Source organism: Aythya fuligula, chromosome 3 (genome assembly GCF_009819795.1).
Source record: "Aythya fuligula isolate bAytFul2 chromosome 3, bAytFul2.pri, whole genome shotgun sequence".
In the NCBI taxonomy this organism is placed as follows: domain Eukaryota; kingdom Metazoa; phylum Chordata; class Aves; order Anseriformes; family Anatidae; genus Aythya; species Aythya fuligula.
Window position 1 is genome coordinate 64,429,025 of NC_045561.1, and position 20,579 is coordinate 64,449,603.

Sequence of the window (20,579 nt, forward strand, 5' to 3'; positions counted from 1 at the left end):
TAGGAATTGTCTCAGGTAGAGAAGGATAATCACTTTCATTTACCTCTTGGCTCTGCTCCTCTGTTAATACAGCCCCCAAAACTGTTGACATTTCCTGCTAGGGTACGTTGTTGGCTCACATTCAGCTTACTCTCCTCCAAGATCACTACAATATCTGTGTCCTTTTCCACAGTGCTGCTTTCAAGCCATTAAGTCTTGAGACTGTATAATCACAAAGGGTTCTTCTTTGTAGGTGGAGAACTTAATGTTGTTGAATTTCAAAGGTTAATACTGGTCCATTCCTCCATGCTGTTTGGTACCTTCTAGATGACATCTCTGCTTTCAGGTGAACTGATGAGTGTCCCCAGTATCATCTGCAAACTTGAGAGTGCAGTCCATTGAATCCTCCAAGTCATAAATAAAGATGTTAGAGGGCAGGTCCCCATTTAGACCTCTGTGGTACTCACTATTTACTAGCCTTCAAGTGGACTGTGGCCTATTTATTAACTGGCATCCTCTGAGTCTATCCAGCCAGTCAGCTTTCCACCCATATAGTTATCCACCCATACAGATCATGTCCTAATCTGCATACAATGAAGCTCTGAGAGACAGCCAAATGCCTTGCTAAAACAGACACTAATTACAGCCACTGCTCTCCCCTTGTCCACAGATCCATCCACTTTACTATAGAAGGTAATCAGATTAGTCAGGTGTGATTTACCGTCTCCCTACCTTGACTCTAGAATTCTACATAGTTTACTGCTTAGATCATATGCATTTATAAAATAAGATTAAACAAATCCTAAAGTTGGTCTTTCATAGTTCTAGAAATTTTTATTCACATTGTTCTTTGTAAACTCAGGACTCTTTCCCTCACCAACTGTTTTAATACATCAGTTTATACAGAAAATGAAATAAGAAAGTTTCAAGTAATGGAAGTGTAGCATTATTTCAAAAAAGTGTTTCTGGCAGACTGGATGGCAACTGCATCATCAAGTATCCTGCCAGTTCTAGGCTGGCTCATCAGTACAACTCAACTTGGCAGAGCTAATATGTACACAAAAGCCAATTAGCTATGGGTGATTTTTTTTTCAAGTTTTCCATTTTAGCTCCCATTAGAGCAACTGATCAAGCTCCCATTGCTTTTTGTGGAAACTAGGTTATGTCATTAGAATAATTCAGAAAATCCAGCATATCTCATTTGGTTTTGAGAAGCTTTGAAACTGAAAATCAAACTGGAAATTGGGTTGTTCTGAAAGGAGAGAGGAAGCTTTATTTGGAAAAAGACTTTTCAAAATCCCAAACTAACTCTGAAATGCAGCAAAGAGAATCTGATGGCCCTAGTGAAATAGGACTCCTACAGTATATTTGAGGTGTATTAAGACAGAAAGTTAGAAACTTTATTCATTTGAGGAGTTGCTAAGAACATTCCAAACATTATCACTAATTTCTATCACTTTATAATATCATAAAATCATAGAATCATAGAATAATAGGGTAGAAGATCATCTACTTCCAAACTCTTAGCCATGAGCAGGGACACCTCCCACTAGCCTAGGTTACTCAAAGTCGCATCCAGCCTGGCCTTGAACATCCAGGGACTGGGCATCTGCACTTCTCTGGGCAACCTGTGCCAGTGCATCATCACCCTCTGAGTAAAGAATTTCTTCCTCCTATCTAATCTAAATCTACCCTCTTTTAGTTTAAAACCATTTCCCCTTGTCACTCCACAATCACTCCACTCCCTGACAGAGTCCCTCCCCAGCTTTCTTGTAGCCCCCTTTTAAGTTCTGGAAGACTGCTATAAGGTCACCCCCGGATCTTCTCTAGGCTGGATAACTCTCTGTCTGGAGAGGTGCCCTAGCCCTTTGATCATCTTAATGGCCTTCCTCTAGACTCACTCCAACAGGTCCACATCTTTCTTGTGCTGGGGGCCCTGCAACTGAATGCAATACTTCAGGTGGGATCTCACAAGATCAGAGTAGAGGAGGAGAATCACCTCCCTCGACCTGCTGGTCAAAATTCTCATGGTGCAGCCTAGGATACAATTGATTTTGTGGAGTGCAAGTGCACGCTGCTGTCTTGCATTCAGTTTTTCAACAACCAACACCCCCGGGTCCTTCTCCTCATAGCTGCTCTCTATCCATTCTCCACTCAGCCTGTATCTGTGCTTGAGATTGCCCTGATACAAGTGCAGGACCTTGCACTTGGTCTTGCTTAATTTCACATTAATTTCATAGTCTCACCTCTCAAGACTGTCAAACATGCTTTAAAGCTTATAAAAAATAAAAATATTTATTTTCCATTTCTAATAATATCACATACATGTGAAGTTAAGCTGCAATCAGAACGATGTTTCTAGTATCAGTGCACTATGTGCTATGATCCAGAAAATATTACATAATTTTGGTATGCTCTAACCTTTTCCTTCCTGGGAATCTCTGTTTCCACAGTCTGTTGAATATTTCAGACTAAGGAAATATTGGACTAAGTAACTTTCTGCTTATCATAGTTAGTTTTCCTTACACTTAGCTAGCTGTAAATTCTATTCTATTTGCAAATGTGCATGTGCCATTTCCCCATTAAGACAAACTACACAGTTATCTTCATAGGATCATTAGAACAGATACTAAGTTAAATTATTTGTGTATATACAGATAATTACAACAGAAACCAAAAGCTTATATTGTCTCTATACAGGAAAGTTTTCTAGTTCTGTTGTTTGCAGGTACAAAGTGTAGGCTGAAAATGTAACTTCTAGCTCTGTTGCTCAAAAGAATGAATCATGAGGCTTAAAGACTCCCTTACAGGAATATACGTCAGGAAATAATCTGTTTATCAGGGGGAAAATAAAGAGACTGACCTATAATACTCCCATATATGTATGTAACAAGGGAGGGCTAATGGATACCATGTTATTTAAACTACAACAACAACAACAACAAAAATGTCCACAGTTTATAGATGGGCACATTCAAAATGGAAATATGAGACACAGTTCCAACAGTGAGGAGAAAATAACTATTGGGTCAATTTATGAAGGAAAGTAGTAGATTTTCTGTGCATCATACAACATTTTAAAATCAGTGTTGGTTTCTTTCTAAAAGGTGTTCTGTAGTCAACCATGAATTATTGGACTTCGTGTAGAAGTTATTGGGTGAGATCTTACTGCCTGTGTCACATAGCAGGTCAGATTAAATGACTGCAGAGTTCTCTTCTGGCCTTAAAATCTATGAAGTGATCAATGATCACTTTACAGGACTGCAGTCATGGAAAAAAGTAATGATTGCTTGTGGTCAAATGGAAAGAGAGACACCACGTGATCTAATAGGCCTATTCAGTCAATACCAGCCTATGGAGGCTCCCAATACTGATAACGCAAAATGTGACCATATTTATCCATCTTGTGTTTTCTGCTTTTAAATTCAAGTTTAGTATTTTGTCATTTTCATTCTCCTGCATAGAATTTAATGGGTTCAGTTAAGATGTCATTTCATTTCATGGAAATAGAAACAAGTACTTGAATAGGGCTGATATTTTGATATATATAAACACATTTGATTTTCCTTCCCATAATTTATGATCACTGCTCTATTTTGCCAGTTTTCTGATCTGTTCATTTCCCCCTGAGTACTATTTCTCTGTTTTTCTCTGCCCCACATTTTGGTCTAACACATTATTAACAACTTTGCACTTATTCAGGAAAAGATGGGTGAAAAAAACAATAACAACAACAAAAATTATGATTGAATGACATCATACAGCACTTCTCACAGTCATGAGTTCAGTATGATCTCCTTTGCAGTCTACATAATATCAGTAGTCTAAGAAACAAACAAAAAAAGTGTTTGTTTGTTTGTTTGTTTGTTTTTGAGGTTGGAATTAAAATGATTTATGAGATTCATTATGCTTTGCTTTCCTAAGTCTTTTGCATGTCTTGGAACACAAAGAAGTATTATTTTCTTTGAAGAATAAAATCAAGAATTAGTGTTTGGGTGAGACAGAAAAACCTTGGAAATTCCACAGTCTGACTTTGTATTTGTTTTAATTAATTTAGCAGTAAATTAACCTTTGTGATTTCCATGCAGTCTGCATATAAAAGATCACCAGAATACTAATATATCCTCTTGTCTTCTTTAGCTGTTCTACATATAGTACTTTGGTGAGAAATGACTGAACTCCTTTTGAGACATTTACTCAAAAACAATTCTTCCCATCAGGTCTATTGCATGGAGTTTAATGAAAGTGCATGCTTTAAAAAATATATATAAATAAGTTCTGCATGCTACATGCTTACTTTATACATGCTACAAACCTTCATTTTGATTTCATGTTGAATATCTATTTCTTCCATTGAAGTGTAGAGGACTGTGACAAGATACTAGTGGAAAATAGATTTATATGTATATATAATTTCAGGAGAAGAGAGAGTGGAACATGGGAAGGAATATCTCATATATCTCATATTCCACTGTGACAGTATGTTGCTGGAAAGGGAATACTGTTCCTGGCTCAATTTCAGACAAAGACTTTGTTTAAAAAAGAAGTATAGGTACATTTGCTACCTACTGAGTTGATATCTTCTTATGTTTTATGCTTCACAAATAAAACAAAATAAAATAAATAAATCTGAAGCAGCTGTTTAAAAAGATTCTGTACACTCAGGGGAGTTACTTTAAATTACATTTTTTATCATGATGTACACTTGTAACACCACACCAAAATCATGTCAGTCTTTAAAGAGCTGACAATTCAGACAGATAATTTTTAGAACTGCAAGGAAAATGTTATAATCTTACTCCATGGCATTATGCCATTGATATGTGGATTAAATGGTGCTTAATAGTACATTTTGCTACAGTATAAGGTGACAGTTCTTGTAAAGATTACAAGGTATTGTATGAATGTATGTTGTTACTATCTACATAAAGTGACATGTCATTGCACTGCCAAAGGTGTAGATCATCTGCTTGGTTTCACATCAAAAAAAATCCCAGAAATCCATGAAAAGTTGAGCAGAATTGTTCTGCCTTCATTTAATCTTAATAACTTTTTCTTTCCACAACATGGAGGCATGGAGAAGCAATATATAAATGCTGTCTTCATCCTGGCAGCTTCTGAACCCAAATAATTTAAATTCTGAAGGACTAAATTCAAAGAATAAAACATGCATTACTTGATGAATTATCCAGACCTTGCTATTAGTTTTGTTGGTAAGTGTAACTTTTCATAACATTTTAAATAGTGATTTGGAAAAAGACATATTCATAGCTGTTGTTATCAAGAGTATCAAGAGAGAAATTAAAAACCTGGACCTCATGAAATCTGATAATGTGTATGAAAGATTAGCATAAATTCATCTTGGAAGAAAAGGTATCTTAAAATTATTGAAGACAACATCATCCCAGATGAGATTACTTAGAAAGGCTTTAAAAGTTTTGTTATTAAAAAATAAATAAATAAATAAATCCATAATTTGATTGTTATGATTTTTAAAAATCAGCTTCAGATGTGGGGTCAGACACCTAAATGCTGTATCTAAAAGACAGAGGAGAGCACATTGTCTCACTGTCTCACTGCATAATCAGTAGGATCAGGTTAAGTGCTTTTACTTCTGAGCATTTGGTTATAAAGAGACTGGTACTCAAAGGAGAAAACAACATATGCATGATTATACACCATACAGAACTCCAGGACGATCATCTGGGTCATAGTGTTATTTCAGCTGATACTGTGTATGCCTGTAGCTTGCACTGCTGTTTCATGTAAAGTTCCTGGCTCCAACAAGTTATCCATAACAGGAAGCTCTGTGGCAGCATCAGTTTAGCCAAGTGCCTGAATAACTAGAAGTGCAAATCAAAAGAGTAAAAACACCTAGGGATATTTTCTGCTATTGAAAACATCATACTGAGGACACTAAATAAAGGAAAGAGGTGAGTCACATAGATGTTTGATGACTTGCCACAGATTTCTTTATTACAGCTGTCTAAAAAAAAAATGGGCTGAAGCCTTTCTGACCTTATTTCGCTCAAAATGAACAACATCACTCTTCTTCTCTCCTGTTTTATATGTTTTGCTGCCAGTGCCTTTGTACTCAGGCATTCAGAAGTGACTGTACTAAAGTGTTTTGAGCCAATCATATCATGCCCTTTTATATTGAGAGCAAAAAATTTACATTTTGCCAGACTTCTAAAAGTAATAAACCTTAAAGTGAAAGGTAGAATGGAATGGAGGACACAAAGTCCTGTGTCAAGGCAAGTCCTGCCTGACCAGCAACATTTTCTATGACCAGACAAAAATTATGCTAGATTGTTTCTAAATCAAGTTCTACCCACTGTAGTGAAGTCACTCTACAAGTATGTCCCAGTCTAGGTGTCTCAGAACTGAACTTAACATTCCCTAGGTTGCCAGGCAATATTGACTATCTTCTTGATGAACACTTCTTGTCTTCCACTTCAGCAGATTCTCCCCATTCCTTCCTTAATTTTCCATGAGATTTAACAACCTTCTTTTGGGGTCTACTTGTTTGTATTTTTCTCCATAGATAATCTCCACCAAGCAAATGGTACCATCATCTCAGTGTTTTATCTTTCATTATCCATCTAGATCCTGCCTCCTTCTGGCTGAAGAAGGACTCCCCTTTGAAGTCTCCTTGTAGATAAAAATATTGATTTTAGGAGTCCTGTAAATGTATGTGATTTGTCAAGGGTAGGATAAGACAGTAAAGCATAGCATAGCACAGCACAGGTAGCATAGAAACATAACCTTATCAACTTTCATGTCTTCATCAGCTTCAGCTCTGATGCCTTCCCGTCCGAAGATCATGGAATTAATATGCACACAGGGCTAAAGGCTTTAGAAAGTACCTAGAAATAAAGAACCATGGACTAGTGCTTCACATTTAAACTTCAATTCCATCTTCACATTCAAATAATTAATAGTGCACCTCCCTGGTTTTGTGTATGTCTTTTACCAGTACTCGCATTTACAGAAGACACTTCTTAACCATAAAAGAGATCAGTGCACAAATTGATGTTGTTAAACAAAATTATAATTTTAAAACTGCTAGAATTTGCCTTGTACTACTGAAGCAAATGAAGTTTCACCTTAGACTCTCCTGGAAGCAATTCTGTAGGCTGATTTTCTTTTCTGTGTCAGTTAGTAATTGGGGGAAAATGAAGAGAATTCAAGTTACATATCAGAACAGGCCAAAGATTTCAGTGAGTCTGGCATGAAATAATAAATAAAGCTTTTTAACACATCAGTCATGGCAGTAACTTAATTCACATCATATTCATAAAAATAAAGTATTCCACAGCCTCAGAAGTATTGATCTCACAGTTTTACAGAAATAGAGCTCTAAATAATATTTATTTCCCATGCAGTCAGATTATTTGAATATACTGGTAATTTTCCAGGAGAAAGCTATGATTGATAATTATATGTTGGTATGGTTGATTTGAATAAAAGCTTCGTTGTAAAAATATATGCAATAAAATATGGTGTAAATTAATTCAGAGCAGCTACACTAATAGCTGTTGTCTCTGGACTAGAAAGGAATTTCAAGAGCAGTGAAAAGCACAGCCCTAGATATAGAACACATTAAAGCACACCAAGCAAGCTTTAATTTTAAAGGGTGAGTGGTTTCTTTCTCTGTTGGTTACCCTTTGGCATGCTCAACTAATGTGCTTTCCTCTTTGTCCACCTCTTTCACTGTTGAAGACTTTTTCTGCTGGTGATGGTTGAAAATTACAAGTCTTTTTGAATAGTTATGTGGGCCTATTTGATAACAAGTCTAAAATAATTTTCAATAATCCACATTATAAAGGTGTCTTATGAGGTTAGAAACACATATCTTAAATGTTCTTATGTTTTATGCAAGAAACAGACTTTAGTAGGCATTAAGCCAGTTACAGTAATTCAATTATGATCTAAAATTAAACTCTGTCTATACTGAGAAGGTCTGATTCTATCTTCTCTCCCCCCCCCCTTACCATTTTTGTATATGTGTTTGTCCGTGCAAAGCAATTTCAGAGTGGATGTAGACCAGCACAGTTCTGATGTTGTAGGCTGTTACACCAACTTAGCACAGTTGTATGTTGTTCCACAAAATGTAATATAATTAAAACAATCATGCGATAACCATGTTTGCATTATACCAGGTCTCATTCAATAAAAAGAGAATAAAGAACAAGACATACTATAATTATTACCATTACTACTTACCAAAGTCTTGAGGCTTCATGTCTTGAGACTTAAAGAAGTTTCTAATTGTGAGATATAGAAAAAAGACCAAACTAAGGGTAGCATATATTTAGAAAAAGAATGAGAGAATTGGTTAAATAAAAGTCAAAACACCGTAGTAGAGACAGAAGAAATTTGCTATAGAACAGTAATTCATGTCTCATCTGAAAGTGCTTGAAGAGCTCCAAAGGCCATTTTTACAGACTGTTACTCTTACAAATAGATAGTCCAGATAAGCAAAGAATACAGATATGAATCAAATACAGAATATACCTGTGAATCAAAGATGAAGGATCAGACCCTTATTCAATACGCACTGAGTTAATTGAAGCCACAAAATACATCAGGTTAGATTTAAAATACAGCTTCAGGTCAATGGCACATAGAAACAAAATGGAAATGTTTAAAGGTGATAAAAGAAGCATATCTCTTCCAGATGGAATTACAAAAACAGTCTAAAGAGGTATTACCCACATACAAATTGGCTGAAGCACTGACTTTAATTTCAACTCGAACCTCTTTCTGGTTATTGCTTTGCTTGTTTTTGCTAAACTCATTAGCTAGGCACTTGAGAAAATTTGCACTCAATAATTAAGTACTCCGTAAATTGCTCAGTCCCTGTGACGTGTTATGGCCCAGAACCAGATTTTAAAAGGAAATAGGATTTTGGAGTTTTTGAACAAATGCATATGTGTTCTTGAGTTCTTTAATAATATGGTTTCAGTTTATAGAACTTGCTGGAACCAAAGTTTTTAGGCAGGTGCACACATTAGGCTTACCCTTTTATCTCTTAATTCAGAAGGGTCCAGGCCTTGTGATGCAGCACCTAGGATTCCTTGATACACGAATAGCTTAATCCCTATTAGCAGCCATGGCAAATCTGATTGCAGAATCCAGATGGATATAAACATTCACAGGTTCAGGTTCTTGACCTGAATGAATATGTGAATGCATTCTTTTTCTAGTTCTTTTTACAGGAAGTAGTGCAAGCCTAGGTAAAGTTCCTTCTTTGGATCCTTTTTAAGTTTCTTTTCTCAAGTAAATTAATATAGGAAAAGAACCCATATTATTTTAAATTAAATATTGTAATTGTAAAGACTTCTGTCTTGCAGAAAAACAGTGCTAAAACTACCTGTACATGCAAGAATTATTGCATTACAAGCTCTACATGTCGTAGCATTTTACTTTTGAATAGCATTGCTCAAATCAAATATTACTTCCAGCATTATTTCTTCTTTATCCTATATGCAATCACTTGTGCCTGTTCTTTAAGGACTGTATTTTATTCGATAAATCATTTCCTTGAAAAACCTCAGTGATCTGCATCACTCCAAGCCACCATATAGACCTGAAACACAATATCTATATAGCAACAAATTTTAACTTAGGAGAGCAATACATTTAAAAATAAACTGTAGTTATATCTTTTCCAGGAGCTATTATCAATTTAATTTTCTTCCTAAAAACTGAAAATTAAATCATGTTTTCTCTTTGTATTCTTTTTCTTTCTTTCTTTCTTTCTTTCTTTCTTTCTTTCTTTCTTTCTTTCTTTCTTTCTTTCTTTCTTTCTTTCTTTCTTTCTTCCTTCCTTCCTTCCTTCCTTCCTTCCTTCCTTCCTTCCTTCCTTCCTTCCTTCCTTCCTTCCTTTCTTCCTTTCTTCCTTTCCTTCTTTCCTTCTTTCTTTCTTTCTTTCTTTCTTTCTTTTCTTTTTCTTTCTTTCTTTCCTTCCTTCCTTCCTTCCTTCCTTCCTTCCTTCCTTCCTTCCTTCCTTCCTTCCTTCCTTCCTTCCTTCCTTCCTTCCTTCCTTCTTTCTCTCTCTCTCTCTCTCTCTCTTTCTCTCTTTCTCTCTTTGTGCCTACACACACTCAAAAATGCATCAAGAATATAATTTTAGGAAGTAATTTTCCTTTTAATTCAGTGGGTGTTGAGTCATACACAAATGTACATTCTTCCTATCTTCACAGTGTTCATTAGTAGTGACTACTAGTAGCATGATCCTTGGAAAATCACTTTCAGAGCAGAACCAGATCTGTCCTTTCTCCCTGTCTCTGTCAAAAGTATTACATGTACTCTCTGTCATCCCTAGTGACTATGAGAGAAGAAATAAATGGAAAGAAAGGGAAACCGAGAGGGGTTGGACTGTAAAAACAAGAACAGTGTAATTTGATTAAGGTCTACTGTACAAGGCAGTTGTTTGCAAGCATCTCTGTGTCATTATGCTGTGTTTCTCCACTGAGGTGCAACATCCTCATTATTCCATGCATTTCATGCTTAAAAAGTTTTCTGTTCATTCTAAGCCATCCCTGCTCATTTCATTCATTTTTAAAACCAAATTATATTTCTGTTGTGAAAATTTGGTACCATATGGCTTACATGATGTACCTGTAATGGGCAGTATTTCTTTGTGAAGTACATGCTTGCCACTTAATTGTTCTAATTTTGTTGAAGCATGATCCTAAATTCTCTTAGGAAATCTGGCATATGTAACTCATCTATCTAGGTTTTTATGCTGTATCCATAGCAGTAGGGTACGACTACCTATGCTGTTAATCTGTCAACAATGAGGATTCAAATCTCTGTGCCATAACATCAAACTTGGAAGAGTTTTAAATCACATGTTTTAAAATCACAGAAGGTCACTATATTCAAAATCATTGATTTGAAACAGTAATCTTAAATGTTGACTTACGCAGAATAAGACATCTTGTTTTCCTTTAACCTGGCTTATTTTAATATTTTCATCAGTATGCAGTATGCCTGTAATCATGTATAATGTATAAGTTCTCTAAGTCCTCATTAAAATGTTGTTTTTTTCATTCCCCAGTAAAAGTTGATTTTTCCCATCTCGAATAATTCTTAGCCCATGCTTATATTTTGAAAACAAAATATCGTCATTACTTGTGAGGATGACCATCTTGTTATCCTTAATTTCTTGATGGACTTTTTAAAACTCAAGGTATATAGTTATAAACTATGCAACTTTATATATATATATATAAATATCCATCTTTCATGCAATATGAAATTATTTTCTGTTTTTGAAAAGTGATATTTTTCTTCATTTTACAATGCAGGTGCTTTTGCAAAGTATGTTATATCAGAAAACTGAGCTAAGACATGGTTTATAACTTCTGGTAAAAAGTACATAGCTTTTCATTTTAATATAAGTTCAGAAAGTATTCATGTTTCTAACATGACTTCTGAACATAGCTGCAATAAATATTTTCTTGTTTGTTTATTGTATATAATTGTATTTAGTTACATTGTCTTGTTCTTAGCATGAAAGTTAAGCAGTGCTCTGACTTGTTTGCTTTCAGGTTTTCATATTCCAAGGGGATGAATTCTGTAATTAGTTTTTTTGGTGTTTTTTTGTTTGTTTGTTTGTTTGTTTGTTTGTTTGTTTTGTTTTGTTTTGTTTTGTTTTGTTTTTTTTTACATTTTCTACAGATAATTTAGTTTGTACATTAGTCATTATTTTAGGATAGTCCACAATAGTCTCTTAATTGTGCAGCCTGTGGTGAAAGCATGTTGTTGATAACTGAAACAGTGTATAAAAAGAGATCAATTCTGATGGCAAAATATACAGAAAGGCATATTATAGATTTTCTAGCTCTGAAACCAGAGAGAGGAAACACAAAGAGAGGAAATATAATAGCAATGATGACATATACTGTCACTTTTTTATTGTTATATGACATTGTCTTCTTCCTATTTGTCTTGAACAAGGCCATCACAACTGTGCTCTCTGCTGATGTTTCATCACCCCAAAGGTCCATTGTCAGTCCTACACCATGAGTCTTCTGGTGTCTAAAGAATAGTCAGGACTCTGCTAGTTCTCTACTCAGCTCAACCACCCTCCCACACCAAATTTTTCTCCATTCCTCTTTTCAGTATGTTGCATGCTTCTCCTGCTCTGTGCTGTTCTCTCTCTTGAAATATTACAGATTCTCTGGTTCCTAAAAGGAGCAAATGTCAAGTCATGGGTTGGAATAAAAGGGAGATTAACCTATATCAAAGAATAAGGGAAAGGAGGGAATTAGAGCATAAGTGGAAAAGAAGTGTGTGCTTCCAAGATAGGGATAATTTGGACAACTTCCAGAAATTAAAAAGAAGAAAAGCAAAACCACACATAATAAAAGAGGAATTAGGAACGTAGAAGGAAAGTAAATACACAAAAAGGTAATTCCAACCATATTTTGTATTGGCTGGCAGAGAAGTACCTGGGAGTATTGGTTCATAGTTGGCTGAATATGAGCCAGTGGTGTGCTCAGATGGTCAAGAAGGCCAACAGCATCTTGGCTTGCCTAAGAAACAGTGTAGCCAGTAGGTCTAGGGAAGTGATTGCCCCCCTGTACTCAGCTCTGGTGAGGCGTACCTCAAGTATTGTGCTCAGTTTTGGGCCCCTCACTACAAGAAGGACATCGAGGTGCTCGAGCAAGTCCGGAGAAGGGCAACAAAGCTGGTGAGGGGTCTGGAGAACAAAACTTACGAGGAGCAGCTGAGGGAGCTGGGATTGTTTAGCCTGGAGAAGAGAAGGTTCAGGGGTGACCTTACTGCTCTCTACAGCTACCTTAAAGGAGACTGTAGTGAGGTGGGGGTTGGTCTGTTCTCCCACATGCCTGGTGACAGGACAAGGGGGAATGGGCTAAAGATGCGCCAGGGGAGGTTTAGGTTGGCTATTAGGAAGAACATCTTTACTGAGAGGGTTGTGAGGCATTGGAATGCGCTACCCAGGGAAGTGGTGGAGTCACTATCCCTGGAAGTCTTTAAAAGGCATTTAGGTGTAGAGCTTAGTGATATGGTTTAGTGGAGGGCTTGTTAGTGTTAGGTCAGAGATTGGACTAGGTGATCTTGGAGGTCTCTTCCAACCTAGATGATTCTATGATTCTGTGATAGTTACAATAATATTACATGTTTATATAGGTAGCATGTACAGACTTTAAACTCTTCAGGTGCACTGTGAGTGCCTTTCATTTCACATATAATGTCTGTGGCAGTGGAGAAGATAACTGGAAAAAAAGAAAAAAAAAATAGATCTTTGTTGGCAACACCTAGGTATAACACTGGCTACAAGCACAATTACAGAATAAACTTGATGTCCTTGTATTTAAGTTTTTTGTTTGTTTGTTTGTTTGTTGATTTGTTGGCAGATCCAAAAAAAAAGTTAAATTTTCTTGTTTCTAAAGGCAGGAAGGGATTTTATAAATCATACAGGTAACCCAGGAAACAATAGTGTTAATTCCATCAGCAACTCACTTTCCCTTGACCGTACACTGAACCATTATTTATTTGTTACTGTTCTGGGATATCAGTAAGACTGCACCACCTTGTATATGCAAAAAAAAATAAAAATAAAAATGAAGAAATAAAAACAAGCACTTAAGTCTTTGTAACTCTAAGTAGATATTACTTTACTCCTATTTTGAATAAGGTGGAACTGAAGTGTTGCAGAATTATTTTAAAAGTCTGTGATATACTTAGCAGATTTGGGTGTTAAATCTAGTGTTCTACTGAAATAGGTACAGCCCTCATTGATTTCAGTTCAATGCAAATGCAGTCATTTAAATCCTTCTGTAGATCCCAGTTGCCTATATCACACAAGATAAAATGACAATTTTACCTGAATGAAGGTTGCAGGAGTTAGTATACAGACAATTTTCTGATCTTACCATAAATATTCTCACTTCTTCCTTCCTTTGCTTTTTTACATTTCCTTAATATTTATTGAGGCAGAATCTTAGGATAATTCAGTTTGGAAGGGATCCAAGGACATTTCTAGTCCAATCTTCTGCTCAAATGCTCAAACTCAGGTCAGGCCAGGTTTCACAGGTCTGTGTGCATTCAGATCTTAAAAATGTCCAAGGATGGAGACCAGATCTTATAGTATCCTTCCAGTACTACAAGAAAGATGGGGAGGGATTCTATCAGGGGGTGGAATGATACAGGGGGTAACAGATTGCAAATAAAACAGGATAGATTTAGCTTAGACATTAGGAAGAAATTCTTTACTATGAGGGTGGTGATGCAGTGGAAGAGGTTGCCCAGAAAAGCTAGAAAAGCCCAATCCCTGGAAGAGTTCAAGGCCTGGCTGGATGGGACTCTGAGCAATCTTATCTAGGGGGAGATGTCCCTGCCCATTGCAAGGGGTTTGGTCTTCAAATGATCTTCAAGTTCCCTTTAAACCCAACCATTCTAGGATTCTATCATTCATTGTTGACTTAGAGCAGCTTTGGGATTTGCTTTTGCTTCTGAATAGGGGTGCTTTAGAAGAACACAAAATCTGAATCACTTTCATCAAAAGTAGAATCACTGAGTTTGATAGAATCGTTAGATAATACTTTTTTTCTATCTTCCCTGATGTGCTAAATTCCAGTCATAGTTTTTTAGTGCCAGAAATTCTGGACCCAGGCTTGTCATTAGCAGGCAGGTCCAATACACGCTCTGTTTTTCCCTCACTAGAGTATCCAGGGAGTTTGATCTCATTCAAAAATAGAAGAAAGTCTTCTTTCTCCTGGATTTTTTCCCCTGCGGATGTTCCTGCCAGAGGCTGTAATTCATATGATAAATTCGGGATTGCCCTTTTAGATACTAGTATCAATATCTTTCTATCAATTCACACACCAAATAATTCCTTTAGTTTTTCATATCAGGTCAACAAAATCTTCTTTGTTGTGTGTTTTTTTTTGTTGTTGTTGTTTTTGTTTGGTTTTGGTTTTTTGTTTGTTTGTTTGTTTTCCAAGTGGATGGCAATATATCTGTGGTCACTAGACACAGAGGTCTTCCACGTTTGTCTTCATATGAATGACTAATTATGATGAATGAATTCAGAAAGTCAGACACTAATTAGAGGGAACATAGTTCAGTTCATTCCACAACCCAACACTCTGAATTTAGACTGAATGAAGGTTTTGCATCTTTCCTGCCTCATACACAACTTAGCATCATAGGTATACAAGATTCTTATGTATTCCTTGCCTTGTGTGATGAGGTTATCACTGAAAAATAAACCAAGTGATTTAAGCTGAGGCCACCCACTACAGCAGCCAGCACCACTAATTTATTCATCAACTCCAGTTTAACATTAATACACTACCAAGTTTGTAATTAAAAAAATAGTCATGTTCTCTCTGTCATCTGCCTACAATAACTAACATCTTTTCTCCCATTGTTTTTCTAAGATGTTAGTCAGCCTACTTTGCTATTCTACCAGCTTCTTCTGTAATGAGTTTCACAGGACTACCATTCCCCGCTATTATTCCAGTAACATTTCTCTGTGTGGCTATAAAGCATGCCAGTTTCTACTGCTCTCTCTTATCCTTAGTCACTACTTAGCTATAGATTTGTTTTACCTTTTTGATCTTTCTCATAAATCAATTCCTCCAGGACTCTTTATCACTTTTCTTCCATTTCCTGATCTTGCTCTGTTTTCATCAATATCCTCTGAAGCCTTGATATCCAGGATTGTGTCCTCCCCTGAGTGGTACAGAGAGATATTGTCTTGTTTTATTTCTTTCTTATGATGCATCTTCAAAACACCTCTTTGTTACACATTATTTTATTTGAGTTTATTTATGAATATCTTAACATGAAAAGGTGTTTTAACTACAAAAGCAGCTAAATAAATCCTGAACTGGAGCATATTTTCTTAGTTTTCTGGTAACCCTGAAAATTCCAGTAGCTTGTACTGTCTTCACCATGGATCATAGACTTGTTCTTTCCTTTTCAATGTAAACAGTGTTTGCTTCTTGGCTGGTCAAACATGTTAATAGCAACTGAGAAGAATGTTTCAAGAGCAAGCATAGTTATACTGATGAAAAACTGAGATAGCAGTGTTGACTTTTCATGACCATTTAACCTGGGTCTTGTACAAGCTCTATTTCAGATTCTAGACACACTGACAAAATATCTAATATGAGCGCACAAAACTAAATCTCAAATAAACTGAAAAAGAAACCTGTTCTTTTTTTTTTTCCATTCAGGTTTGAGCAATAGTTGATTTTTTTTTTTTATTTTTTTTTCCTGGCATGTCATAGGATTCCAACTAAAATTTGGCTTCAGTCAAAGTAGAAATGCATAAAGACTCCAAATGAAAAATATTCCAAGTGACTATCATCTTTAGATGTTCAACTCTGCCAGACTTTCCAGTCTACAATAGGTCTTATCCATGATCATAGAGGATGGCTATGTCAAAGCTCTGAGTAAAAATTAGAACAGTTGGGTCTCTATTTTGTTCCAAACACCATTCATCCTAACCTGAATCCACTGGCCAGAACAATGTTTTTCTAAAAGTCTATTTGCATCTCATTCATTTTTATTTCTAGAGAACATCTTATTGGAAAACCTGAAGCTGATCCTGCTGCATCTTTGAAGAGATTACAGTAAGAACACTTTACTAGTTCATAAATGAGGACTGGACAACCTCAGATGGTCAAGTGAATGAAGTAAAGCTGAAAGTCATACAGTGTTTCACAAAAGGAGACAAAAATAATGCTAAATTGTTGTCAATTCTTCTTCCAAACCTAATGAAATTACAGTAATTTCTTCCAAATTTGAAGTGTTATCCAAGTATTCCATCCTGTCTTGTTTTAGAGCTGTTTGCTGCTATCCATTTAACACATAACAACAGTACTTTCTCACGAGCTCCAAACCTCACTGTTGGCCTCACTTTGCTCAGGTAGTGCTTAGTTTCTCCTAAAGCTACCAGGGATGTGTGCTATTGATCAAGAGTGTTCATCAATGACATATTTATTATCTAGCTTAAAAGTGTTTGAAATCACAGCTTGACAATTTGGAGAGTGACTTTTCACTCGGACGCATGATGACAGGACAAGTGGGAATGGTTTTAAACTAAAAGAGGGGAGATTTAGATTAGATGCTGGGAGAAAATTCTGCACTCAGAGAGTGGTGAGGCACTGGAAATTGTTGCTTAGAGAAGTTGTGGATACCCAATCCCTGAAAGCATTCAAGGCCAGGTTGGATGGGGCTCTGGGCAACCTGATCTAGTGGGTGGCATCCCTGCTCATGGTAAGAGCATTGCAACTGGATGATCTTTAAGGCCCCTACCAACCCAAGCCATTCTATGATTCTATGAGCCACTGCCTTTTTCTGTGCATAGAATTATTAATTTTTAGTGAAAATGAAAAAAAAAAAAAAACCATATCAAATATCATTTATCTTTATTAACATTTATTTTCTTCTGCTTGGTACTTTATTTTATTTTATTTATTTTATTTATTTTTTGTGTGTTTCTGTGCTGCTTTATGTTTTATAGCACATCACATGAATAATGGTCATATACCTTGCACCTGATTGTTTCTTTGCTCAAATTTGCTGGAACATTTGCTGGAAAGTTTCCAGTGTTACAAAGGCAACAAATAATCTTCATAAAATAGAACAGATGGCAGGCACCTTTGTATTTATTACAGCATTGTTGCTTTAGAAATCTACAGGTGGGAAGAAAAAGATGGAGCTTCATTCTCTGAGTCTTGTATCTGTTGCTTGTTTCATACTGCGTTAAAAACTATGGTAAATATGTCATATTTTTATGACCCAGTATCTTGGGTTTATTTGTACAATTTCCTGTATACTTCTATTTTACCACTTAGTTTAATAAGAATATTGCAGTTTCAGAAGTTATCTTAGAATGGCAGCAGACAAAAAATCCTATCCTGGTATATGTTCACAAGTAATGAACTCATATTCAGTTAACATCCATCAAGTTGCTGAGAGTAGTCATGAGAATTGAATAAGATTTTCATATCAGAGAATGGTTCTTATGTTTCTAATGGTTCTTAGTGGTTCGTGCAAAACAGGATAGACCCAATAGAATCATAGAATTGTTTAGGTTGGAAAAAAACCTCTAAGATCATCTAGTCCAACCTTTAGCTTAGCACTGCCAAGTCCACCATTAAACCATGTCTAAATCTACACATTTTTTTGAAGACCTCCAAGGATGGTGACTCAACTAGGCAGTCTGTTCCAATATTTCACAACCCTTTCAGTGAAGAATTGTTTCCTAATATCCAACACAACTCCCCCCAGCACAACTCAAGGTCATTTCCTCTTGTCTTATCACTTAGTGCTTGGGAGAATAGACCACCTCGCTACAGCCTCCTTTAAGGTAATTGTAGTAAGTGATAAGGTCTCCCCTGAACCTCCTCTTCACCAGGTTAAACAACCCCAGCTCCTTCAACTGCTCCTCATAAAATTTGTTTTCTAAACCCTTCATCAGATTCATTGCCATTCTTTGGACATGTTCCAGCACCTCAAAGTCTTTCTTGTAGTGAGGGGCCCAAAACTGAACACAGTATTTGAGGTGCAGCCTCACCAGAGCTGAGTACAGGGGGACAATCAGTTCCCTAGTCATGCTGGCCACACAATTCCTGATACAAACCAGGATGCTGTTGGCCTTCTTGGCCACCTGAGCACACTGCTGGTTCATGTTCAGTCAGCTATTGACCAATACGCCCAGGTCCCTTTCCACCAGGCAACTCTCCAGCAACTCTTACCTCAGCCTGTATCATCGCATTCAGCACCTAGCCTTACTGAACTTCAGTAGAACTGAAAGAGAAATGGGAGATTATACAGTTCTTAGGATCTAGCTTCCACAGATATATATATATATATATATATATATATATATATATATATATGTTTACTTCAGAATGCTACAATTTGCACCAAATTGGCTCTCATTTACCAAAAAATAGCATATCTGAGTAACAGTATATAAGATTCCCTCCAAATTTGTTATCACTTTGTCTTTAAACCATGAAGTTCAAACACTACTCTACTGTAGACTAAATTGTAAATTCAATCAAGTCATTTCTTTAACTTGTAAGAAGAATATATATATATAGCCAGAGATAAATACATCTGGGCTGAAGATAAATAACTACATACTGTGGTGAAAAGCAGAGGAGTTGCCTTAAAGCCACAAGAAGATAGAAAGTAACGTCATGACATCATGCTAAGACATTTTGAGACTGAAGTAGGAAAAGTTAATCAGTGTGTTGCACAACGAAATGACCATCTTTGGAAGTTCTGCAACATTCATATTTAGTCCAGAGTATTGTTCTCCTATTTGAACCATACTTCCTACAAATGTTCACTCACATAAATCAGTTCTTGACCTGCAAAAAATATACTGAAGAATATTATTTGGGTTGCAAAGCCAAAACATTGTGAGTTAGGAAATGCCTGAATCAATGCTGTTTGTGAGTCTTCAGTCTACCCTTATGTGAATGTGCATGTTGTCTTTAATTACATGATCACATACTATTTTTCTCAAAGGACCTCTGACTCACTGAACACAAAATTTGGAAAGTTCTCAGTGGATAAAGAAAATAAAGAAACAGTCATCCAAAAAGCACTATTATCCTGAAAGAAAGTTAAAGACTTTTCAGACAATAGTATAAAATTGATACAACAGAAATTGATTTTGTCTTGACAGAAGTGAAGTGGGTGAATATTCATGAGTGGCCTTAAGGTATATAAATAAAAATAAGAATTTGACATATGGAATTTACTTTGATTGGAATTATCCTGTTTTCCTAATCATTTCTTTAGAATATTTCAGTATTTAAATTCCAGCAAGTTTTAAATAGATCAGGCTGTGTGATTTCTATTAATGTCTATAATAGTTACTCAAATATATTTCTCTGTGCCACCACAAATTTTCCTCCATATTGTGTTTGATAATAAAGATGATCATGCACAGTTTGAAACATATAATAGTAAGACAGCCCAGTTACATACACAAATTATAAAGTAAGTAATTGTCTGTAGTTGTATTTAATTGCTAAGCAAGAGAAACAAAAGCAGCTGGAGAAACAAAAATGCTGCTAATCTTAATGCTAGGCAATAGTAGGAGAAATATACTCTGGATGAACAGATATTACCGAAACATGGAGCACTGCTAGAAGATCATTAGACATAGGAAACTTATTCCAATTCAACCTCATAATGTAGTATTTTTCTCTTATTATGATTTATTGTCTTATTTTATGAAGATTATTCACCATCTGGAATAGTGCATAGATCACCAAAAATAGGAGGCAGAAGGCAGGATCTGAAAAAGAATGCTATCCACCCAAGTACTTAGCTCATTTATTCTAGAAGATATCTTGGATAGCACAAAAGCAATCAGTGCCACCTCCCATGACTTTTGACAATGTCTTCTGAAGACCAAAAAAATAAAATAAAATAAAATAAAATAAAATAAAATAAAATAAAATAAAATAAAATAAAATAAAATAAAATAAAGAGAGAGAGAGAAGCAATGGCTTAAAAGTCCTCTTCTAAACTCTTAAGGCCATGTCACTTATGATAGTTTATTATAGGTTTAAAGGTCGGAC

At 35.9% G+C, this 20,579-nt stretch overlaps 1 protein-coding gene across 7 annotated transcripts in view; it reads left to right on the forward strand.

Moving 5' to 3' along the window:
* Positions 1 to 20,579, forward strand: part of FUT9 (fucosyltransferase 9) — a 105,348-nt gene that overhangs the window by 42,967 nt on the left and 41,802 nt on the right. For 2 of the 7 annotated variants that reach the window (XM_032183680.1, XM_032183681.1), the window contains exon 2: positions 16,545 to 16,601. The exons of 4 other annotated variants lie outside the window; for them this stretch is intronic. The gene's annotated coding sequence lies outside the window, so the exon portion shown is untranslated. Of the gene's footprint in view, positions 1 to 16,371; positions 16,602 to 20,579 lie in introns of those variants that run through there. One more of the 7 variants, XM_032183684.1, reaches the window with a different exon arrangement.